The sequence below is a fragment of the Nannospalax galili genome, unplaced genomic scaffold, assembly GCF_000622305.1.
Source record: "Nannospalax galili isolate Female #2095 unplaced genomic scaffold, S.galili_v1.0 scaffold996, whole genome shotgun sequence".
Classification (NCBI taxonomy): Eukaryota; Metazoa; Chordata; class Mammalia; order Rodentia; family Spalacidae; genus Nannospalax; species Nannospalax galili.
In genome coordinates, this window is record NW_008339436.1 from 1,295,815 (window position 1) to 1,305,143 (window position 9,329).

Here is a 9,329-nt window from a genome sequence, read left to right on the forward strand (position 1 = left end):
CTCTCCCTCTCCTCTTTTCTTTGAGACAAATTATCACGCTATCCCTCAGGCTGACCTGATACTCACTCTAGCCCTAGCTGACCTTAAATTCATAGCAATCCTACAAAACACTGATGATACGAATATGATATCAAAATCCTGGCTTGTTTCATTGAAGCAATTGAGGATATAATCTTAAATTTTATACATAAATGCAAGAGGATTAGAATAACCAAAACTACCTTGAAAAAGAACCCAGTTGGACGACATACTTCTTGATTTCAAAGTATACCACAGAGCTACAATAATCAAGGTGGTATGTGTTCTGGCATAAGGATAGACAAAAGGACCAGACTGATATTCAAAGATGAACCCACGAATTCATGGTAGATTGCTATTTGACAAGAATACCAACACAATTCAGAAGTGGGAAAGATAGTCTTCAACAAATTATAGATGGTTCTCTAATAAAAAGTTTTTTTTCCCCCTTTCCTTTCTTCTTGCCCTCCCTGCTTTCTTTTTTCTTTTTTTGGTCTTTTTGAGACAAGGGTCTCCCTGTAGCTCCAGCTGTCCTGGATTCACTATGGAGACCAGGCTGTCCTCAAACTCACAGAGATCTGCCTGCCTCTGCCTCCCTAGTGCTGGGATTAAAGGCATGTGCCACCATGCCTGGCCTTATTTTTAATTAATTAGTTAATTATGTTTTTTTAATTAATTAGTTAATTATTTTTTTAATTAGTTAATTATGGTTTTTTTAATTAATTAGTTAATTACGGGCTTTTTTATGGCTTTGAGACAGGGTCTCCCTCTAGCTCCAGCTGGCCTGGAACTCACTATGTAGACCAGGCTGGCCTTGAACTAGTTAATTATGTTTTTTTCACACAAGATCTCCTTGTAATTCCAGCTGGCCTGGAACTCTGTATGTAGATTAGGCTGGCTTCCAATTCACAAATACCCACCAGCCTCTGCCTCCTGTGTGCTGTGATTAAAGGGTATCCCACCACACCCGGCCCTCCTTTCATTTTTTTTTTTTTTTTTTTAGAACTCACTGTGTTGCTCAGGCTGTTCTCACACACCACACAAGAGCTCCTCCTGCCCCAGCCTCCTGAGCAACTGGTATTGTAAGTATGTGCTACTGTGCTGAACTTATCTGTACATTGAAAAAATACTTTTTCTGGGCCACCAAATGGCTCAGTGGGTAAAGCACTTGCTGCACAAGCCTAATTACCTGAATTTCAACCCAGATCCCACAGTGGAAATAGAGAATTGACTCCTGAAAGTTGTCCTCTGACCTCCATACATGTGCCATGGTGCAGGCTTAACATTCATACAACATAATAAAGAAGCGGGGTGTGGTGACACACACCTTTAGTCCCAGCACTTGGGAGGTAGAGGCAGGTGGATCTATGTGAGTTTAAGGCAAGCTTGGTCTGCAGAATGAGTTCCAGACCATCGGGGGCTATAGGGAGACCCTGTCTCAAAAAACAAAACAAACAATAAATAAAAAGATAGTAGAAGTTACTAGCAGGAATTCCTAGATTTATGCAACACTCTGAAAAGACCAGATCTGTGAATAATAGGCATACAAGAAGAAGAACTTATTTCTAAAAGCATAGAAGACATTTTAAAACAAGTTATAACAGAAAATTTCAGAGAGTTAATAAAAGAGATGCCAATCTAGATATAGGAATTTATGACATCAAATAGATAAGACCATGTCATATAATTAAAACATTAAATATAGAGAACAAAGGCAGGCCCGTCATAATAACAGCAAATTAGTCAATTGAAACTTTGACAGGAGGCTCTGTAAGATGTGTTTCAAATTCTGAAAGGCAAGAACTGACAACCAGAATGCTATAACCAGCAAAACTATCATCATAATTGAAGGGAAAAACAAAAACTTCCTATGACAAGAACAGACTGAAGAAAGTTATGACCATGAAGCCAGCTCTATAGAAAAACTTGAAGGAATCCTTCGGATTGGAGAGAAAAAACAAGTCACCCACAATACTACAGGAAAGAATAAACTACAGAAAAGAATAAACTATAGTTAAGTAAGAGAGGAAGAGGAAAAAAGAGAAACAGTACAAAATCAACAAATGTCCCCATCTCTCAATAATTCTGAATGTCAATGACCTCAATTTCCCAATCAGAAGACAGATGTTAGTATATTAGATCAAAAATCAGGAACTGGAGGGCTGAAGAGATGATTCAGTAGTTAAAAGCACTGGCTGCTCTTGCAGAGGACCTGAATTTGGTTCCTATCACCGAAATGGTGGCTAATAACCACCTGTAACTCCAGTTCCAAGGGATCTGATATGCCCTCTTCTGGTCTCCACTGGCACTGCATGCACATGGTACACTTACATGCATACAAGCAAAATATGTATACACATAAATAAAAATATGGTCCAACCCCAGCTACAAGGCCTAAAAACCACATCAATGACCAGCACAGCAAACAACATTGGTGCAGTAGTGGTGCTTTTATCTTGGGGGTAATTAACAGCTACCTTATTAGACTTAATGTGAGGAGACTCATGTGTGGTGCTGTAAACCTAGCCAAATACACATAGCTGGAGAGGGCATAGATCTCAGAGATTCATAGGAACCTACAGCAATGGTGTCAGCATGCACAAGACCCATGCAAACTCAAGCAGACAAAACCCCAGCACAGAACTGGGGAAATGGACCACAGCCCCCCCCCCCGCTTTTTTTTTTTTTTGTCTTTTTGAGACACGCTGTCCCTGTAGCCCCAGTTGACCTGGAAGTCACTATGTAGACCAGGCTGGCCTTGAACTCACAGTGCTCCACCTGCCTCTGCCACCCAAGTGCTGGAACTAAAGGCATATGCCACCATGCCCAGCTAAGAGCTGATCTTCTTAAAGGCTGACTAGACCTCAGTGAATGAATTTGCACTGAGGGACAGCTGGTGACACTTAACATGATAGGCCTTAACACCAATGATAGAATGTGTGAATTCAAGTGGAGGGGCTATGGGAGGGGGCAAATGGGGAAGGGGATATAAAGATGATTAAGATGTTCTGTATGAAATACACAAAAATTCAATAAATTTTTTTTTTGGTCTTTTTGAGACAGGGTCTCCCTGTAGCCCCAACTTTCCTGGAACTCACTATGTAGACCAGGCTGGCGTTGAACTCACAGAGATCTGCCTGCCTCTGCTTCCCGTGCGCCACCACTCCCAGCTCGATAAATTTTTTTTTTAAATCCAAATTTTTTTAAAGGGCTGGAGAGATGGTTCAGTGATTACGAGCACTAGCTGATCTTGCAGAAGACCTCTGTTCAGTTCCCAGCATCCACATGTCAACTAACTACTGCCTGTAACTCCAGTTCAAGCAGGTCCAGTGCCGTCTTCTGGCTTCCACAGACATTGCATGCATGGGTGCACTTACATACATGCAAGGAATACATTCATACACATAAAATAAAAACAAATAAATATGACTGTATGAGTGTATTGCTTGCATGTATATAAGTGCACCCGTGTTGGGCAGTGCCCTCGGGGGTCAGAAGAGGGCATCGGATTCCCTGGAATTGGAGTTATGGATGGTTGTTAGACTCCATTGGGTGCTGGGATTCAAATCTGAGTCTTCTGTAAGAACAGCCAGCACTGAGCCATCTCTCCAGTCCCAAAATAAATAAATTAAAAAATAATTTAAAAATCAGGAACTGCTGAACCAGGCATGGTGGTGCACACCTTTAATCCCAGCACTCAGGAGGCAGAGGCAGGTGAATCTCTGTGAGTTCAAGGCCAGCCTGGTCCACATAGTGAGTTCCAGGACAGCTAGGGATACAAGGAGACCCTGTCTCAAATCGAAAAGACCAAAAAATAAAAAATAAAAAAAAATCAGGAACTGCTGTGTGTGGTGGTGCATGCCTTTAATCCCAGCACTTGGGAGGCAGAGGCAGGTATATCTCTGTGAGATGGAGGTGAGCCTGGTTTACAGGCCACCTGGAGCTATAGGAAGTCCCTGTCTCAAAAAACAAAATAAACAAAGAATCAGGAATCATCTGTTCACTGCCTCTAAGATACGCACTTCACCACAAAAGATATACACTCTTTTAGGGTAAAGGGGTAGAAAAACATTGTTCCAAGAAAATGGACCTGGGAACAAAGTAGCTGTCAATTTTCTAATATCTGACAAAGTAAATTTCAAGCCAAAATCAGTGAGAAAAGATAATTATGGTCACTTCATACTGATTAAGGGAACAATCCATCACAAAGACATTTCAATTCTAAACGTACTTGTCCCAAACACAGGTGCACCCACATTCATAAAACAAACATAATTACATGTAAAACCTCTGAATAAGTCTAGCACAATAGTAGTGGGTAACTTCAGTACCCCACTTTCACCAATTAGCAGGTTTCCCCTGCCCCAAATAGAGAAATATGAAAATTATATGCTCTCATAGATCAAGCTGCGCTAACAGACATCTACAGAATAATAACAGACATCTGCAGAATACAAATTTTTCTCAGCAGCCCGTGGAACTGTCTCCAAAATAGATCATATTTTAGGGCACAAAACACATCTCAACTAGTACAGGCACATTGGAATAATCCCTTGTATCCTATCTGATTACAATGAAATAAATCTGCAAATCAAGAGCAAGAGAAACTTAGAACAGACATCGACTCATGGAGATTAAGCAACACACTATTGGGTGATAAACTGAAGAAATCAAGAAGGAAAAAAAGAATCCTAGAATCAAACGAAAATGAAAACAGAACATACCAAACCCTGTGAGCCCTGTGGGTACAATGAAAACAGTCCTAAAAGAGGGATGCTTATCGCTCTCTAAGTGCTTACATAAAGAGATCACAGATGGGCTAGGGATGCAGCTTAGTGGTAGAGCACTTGCCTAGCAAGTTGCAAGACCCTAGGTTCAAACCCCAGTACCAAACAAACAAACAAACACACCCCAGAGAGATCTCAAATAAATAATGATATACTTTAAGGTCCTGGAAAAAGAAAATAAGGCAGTTCCAAAGCAGTAGAGGGAAAGAAATTATTAAGATAAGACCCAGGGCAAAAATTAATGAAATGGAAAGAAGGAAAACAATTGCAAAGAGTAAATTAAAGGAAGAGGTTATTCTTTGAGAAGATAAATAAGATTGACAAAGCCTTTGCTAACATAATCAAAAGAAAGAAAGGAAAGATCAATTAATGTTTTGGAGATGAAAAGAGAGCCATTTCTGCAGATACCAATAAAACTAAAAAAATCATTAGGTCTTACCTTGAAAACATATATTCCACTAAATTGGAAAAATCTAAGAGAAAGTGATAAATTTCTAGACGCATAAGAGTGACCAAAATTAAACTAACATGAGATAAGTAATTTAAACATATCTGTAACAAGAAGTGAGATTGAAGCAATAATTAAAAATCTTCCAACTTGGGGCTGGAGAGATGGCTTACCTAACTGACTGCTCTTGCAGAGGACCTGGGTTCGATTCCCAGCACCCACATGGCGGCTACGAATTGATGTTAACTCCAGTTCCAGAAGAATCTGAAGCTCTCTTCTGACCTCCATAGCACGGGTGCACTCACATACATGTACATAATACACTCATACACAAAATTAAAAAAAAAAAATCTCCTAACTGAAAAAAATTTTAGGCCAAGATGGATTCACTTGTGAATTTTACCAGACTGTCAAAGAACTAACCCCAATGTTTCTCAAGCTACTCCATAAAAAAATGACAGATCATGCTGGGGATGGTGGCACATGACTTTAATCCCAGCACTCAGGAGGCAGAGGCAGGTGGATCTCTGTGAGTTCAAGGCCAGCCTGGTCTACATAGTAAATTCCAGGCCAGCTGGGGCTACAGGGAGACCCTGTCTCAAAAAGATCAAAAGACTGAAAAAAAAAAAGGACAGATTGTTACCATTATCAAACTCCTTTAAAAAAAATAGTACTATACCGGGCCAGACGTGGTGGCGCAAGCCTTTAGTCCCAGCACTCGGGAGGCAGAGGCAGGCAGACCTCTGTGAGTTCAAGGCCAGCCTGGCCTACAAAGTGAGTTCCAGGACAGCTGGGGCTACAGAGAGATCTTGTCTCAAAAAGACCAAAAAAACAAACAAAAAAAAAAACAGTATTACTAAATACTAAATACCTAAAGCAGATAAAGATGCAACAAAGAAAGAAACAAACTACTGGGGGGTGGTGAGATGGTTCACACTGTTCTTGCAGAGGACCTGGGTTAGATTCCCAGCACTCACATGGCAGCCTACAGCTGTCCATAACTCCAGTTCCAGGGAATCTGATGCCCTCTTCTGACCTCCTCGCATATTGCATGACATGAGTGCACTTACACCCATGCAGGCAATACACTCATATACATAGATATTATCTATTTTATTAATAGTTTTAAAATAACTTAGATACAAAACTCTCAACAAAATACTTGCAAATCCAATTAAAAAACCCATCAGAGGCAGAGGCAGGCAGATCTCTGTAAGTTCAAGGCCAGCCTGGTCTCCATAGTGAGTTCCAGGACAGCTGGGGCTACAGGGAAACCCTGTCTCAAAAAGACAAAAAAAAAAAATCATTCATCATGATCAAGTTGGGTTTATTCCAGAGCCACAGGGATGGTTCAACATATGTAAATCAACAAATGTTATAAATTATTTAATTGGTTTCAAAGATAAAAATCACATGGCCCTCTTGAAAGATGCTGAAAAGACTTTTGACAAAATCCAGTATCTCTCTATATTAACGATCCTGTAGAAGGGTTGGCAAGACAGCTTAGCAGGTAAAGGAACTTCCTGCCAGACCTGATGACCTGAGTGAGTTCAATTCCTGGGATTCACATGATGGAAGGAGAGAAATGATTCCCTCAAGTTGTCCTTTAACCTCTACAGGCAAGCCTTGGCAACTGCCCTCACCTCACAATATAGATAAATAAATGTAATACAAAAATTAAAAAGTCATGAAGAATGCCAGGCATGGTTGGCACATGCCTTTAATCCCAGGACTCGGGAGGCAGAGGCAGGTGGATCTCTGTGAGTTCGAGCCTGGTCTCAATAGTGAATCCAGGCCAGCTGTGGCTACAGGGAGACCCTGTCTCAAGGGAACCCTGTCTCAAAAAAAACAAAAAAAAAAAAAAAAAAAGAAAGAAAGAAAGAAAGAAAAGAAAAACAAAGTCATGAAGAAACTTGGAATAGAAGGAATACATCTCGACATAAAATAGGCCATATATAACAAACTCATAGCCAACATTGTATTAAATGGGGAAAGCCTCAAAACAATCCCAATAAAGTGAGGAATAAGACAAGCATATCCATTCTCTTCACTTTTACTCAGTACAGTATTAGAAGTCTTAGCTAGAGAATAAGATAAGGGGGAAAAAGGAGGTACAATAGTAAAGGAAGAAGTCAAAATATATCTATCTGCAGATGATACAATTCCATATACAAGAGACCCTGAAGACTCCACTGGAAACTCTTAGAACTGATAAAAAAAAAAGACTTTTAGTACATATATTTTGTGTATAATATATTGTAACATTTTATTTTTAATTTATGTGCATGAGTGTTTCGCCTACATGTATATAAGTGCACCATATGCATGCAGTGCCCACAGAGACCAGAAAAGAGCATTGGATCCCCTGAAAATGGAGTTATGGACAGTTGTTATCTGGGGTGCTGGGAACTGAACTCGAGTCCTCTGCTAGAATAAGACAAGCCATTGCTCCAGCTCCTAAAAGTACTTTTAGCAAAGTATCGGGTCACAAAATTAGCACACAAAAATCATTAGTTTTCCTATATGACAAACAACCTGAAAAATAAACCAGGGAGACAATCCCATTCACAATAGCCTAAGAACAAGCAAAGATAAAACAAAATCCTTAGGATAAACTTAACCAAAGATGTGAAAGGCATCTATATTGAACACTTTAAAATACTGAAGAGGGGCTGGAGAAATGGCTCAAGAGGTTAGAGCACTGGACATTCTTGCAAAATACCTGGGTTCAGCTCCCAATACCTACATTAACAACTGTCTGTAACTTCAGTGGCAGGGAATCTGATGCCCTCTTCTGGCCTCTGTGGGCATTGCATGCACATGGTGCACTTAACACACATGCACCCAAAACACTCATACACATAAGCTTTAAAAAATTGGGCTGGGCGTGGTGGCACACGCCTTTAATCCCAGCACTCGGGAGGCAGAGGCAGGCGGATCTCCGTGAGTTCAAGGCCAGCCTGGTCTACATAGTGAGTTCCAGGACAGCTGGGGCTACAGGGAGACTCTGTCTCCATACTAGCAAAACATGATTCCTCACATATTCTAAAGATGACTGGATACAAGTTCCGAGCTGATTTTAATCAATAGGGACTGAGAGAGCATCAACATCTGCTCTCCACTGAAGTTCATCATCACTTTTGGAGACTGGTAAACAGGCTCAGAGAATAAATAGGAGTAATATGTCTTTATGACTTGGGATTTGGTAAAGGAATCCTAGATATTAATTTTGAAAATCACAAAAAAGCCAGGCACAGAAATAGGGAAAATGAGTGTCTTGGTTTGTTTCTTCATTGCTGTGACGAAACACTCTGACCACTACCAACTTGGGGCAGAAAGGGTTTATTTAGCTTACATCTCCCAGGTTGCAGTTCATCAGGGAGCCCAAGGTAGGAACTCAGGGCAGGAACCTGAAAGCAGGAACTGGAGCACAGGCCATGGAGGAATGCTGCTTACTGGCTTGCTCCCCTGGCCCCTGCTCAGCTTGCTCTCTTATCCAACACAGGCCCACCTGCCCAGGGGTGGTACCACCCACAGTGGGCTGGGCCCTCCCACATCACTCAACAATCAAGAAGATGCCCCACAGACATGGCCACAGGCCAGTCCAATGGAGTCAATTCTCCAGTTGGGGCTCCCTCAATCCAGGTGTGTCAAGTTGACACTAAAGCTATCCAGCACACCATGTGAACCTTTCTACTTTCATATCACCTATGTTTCACTATCTCCCCTTCCTTAATGTTTCTATTCCTCCTTTTAATGGCCCCTTTCCATTTTCCTGGCCTCTACATGCAGGCTATAGCTCTGAGAAAAGATTAAATTTAAAATGTAAAGGATAGTTTCTACTAAATGGGTGTTGTATTCATACCATCATAAAGCCAAAACATTGTTAAATTATAGCATCTTAACTCAAGGACCATTTATATATGAAGTACAGGCTATAATTTATAGGTTACTAGTTAATGTAGATGGTAAAGTATTATACATTTAAAATATTTTATTTATTTTTTAATTTTATGTGTATGAGTGTATTGCCTGCATGTAGGTAAGTGCACCCATGTTGTGCAATGCCCGCAGAG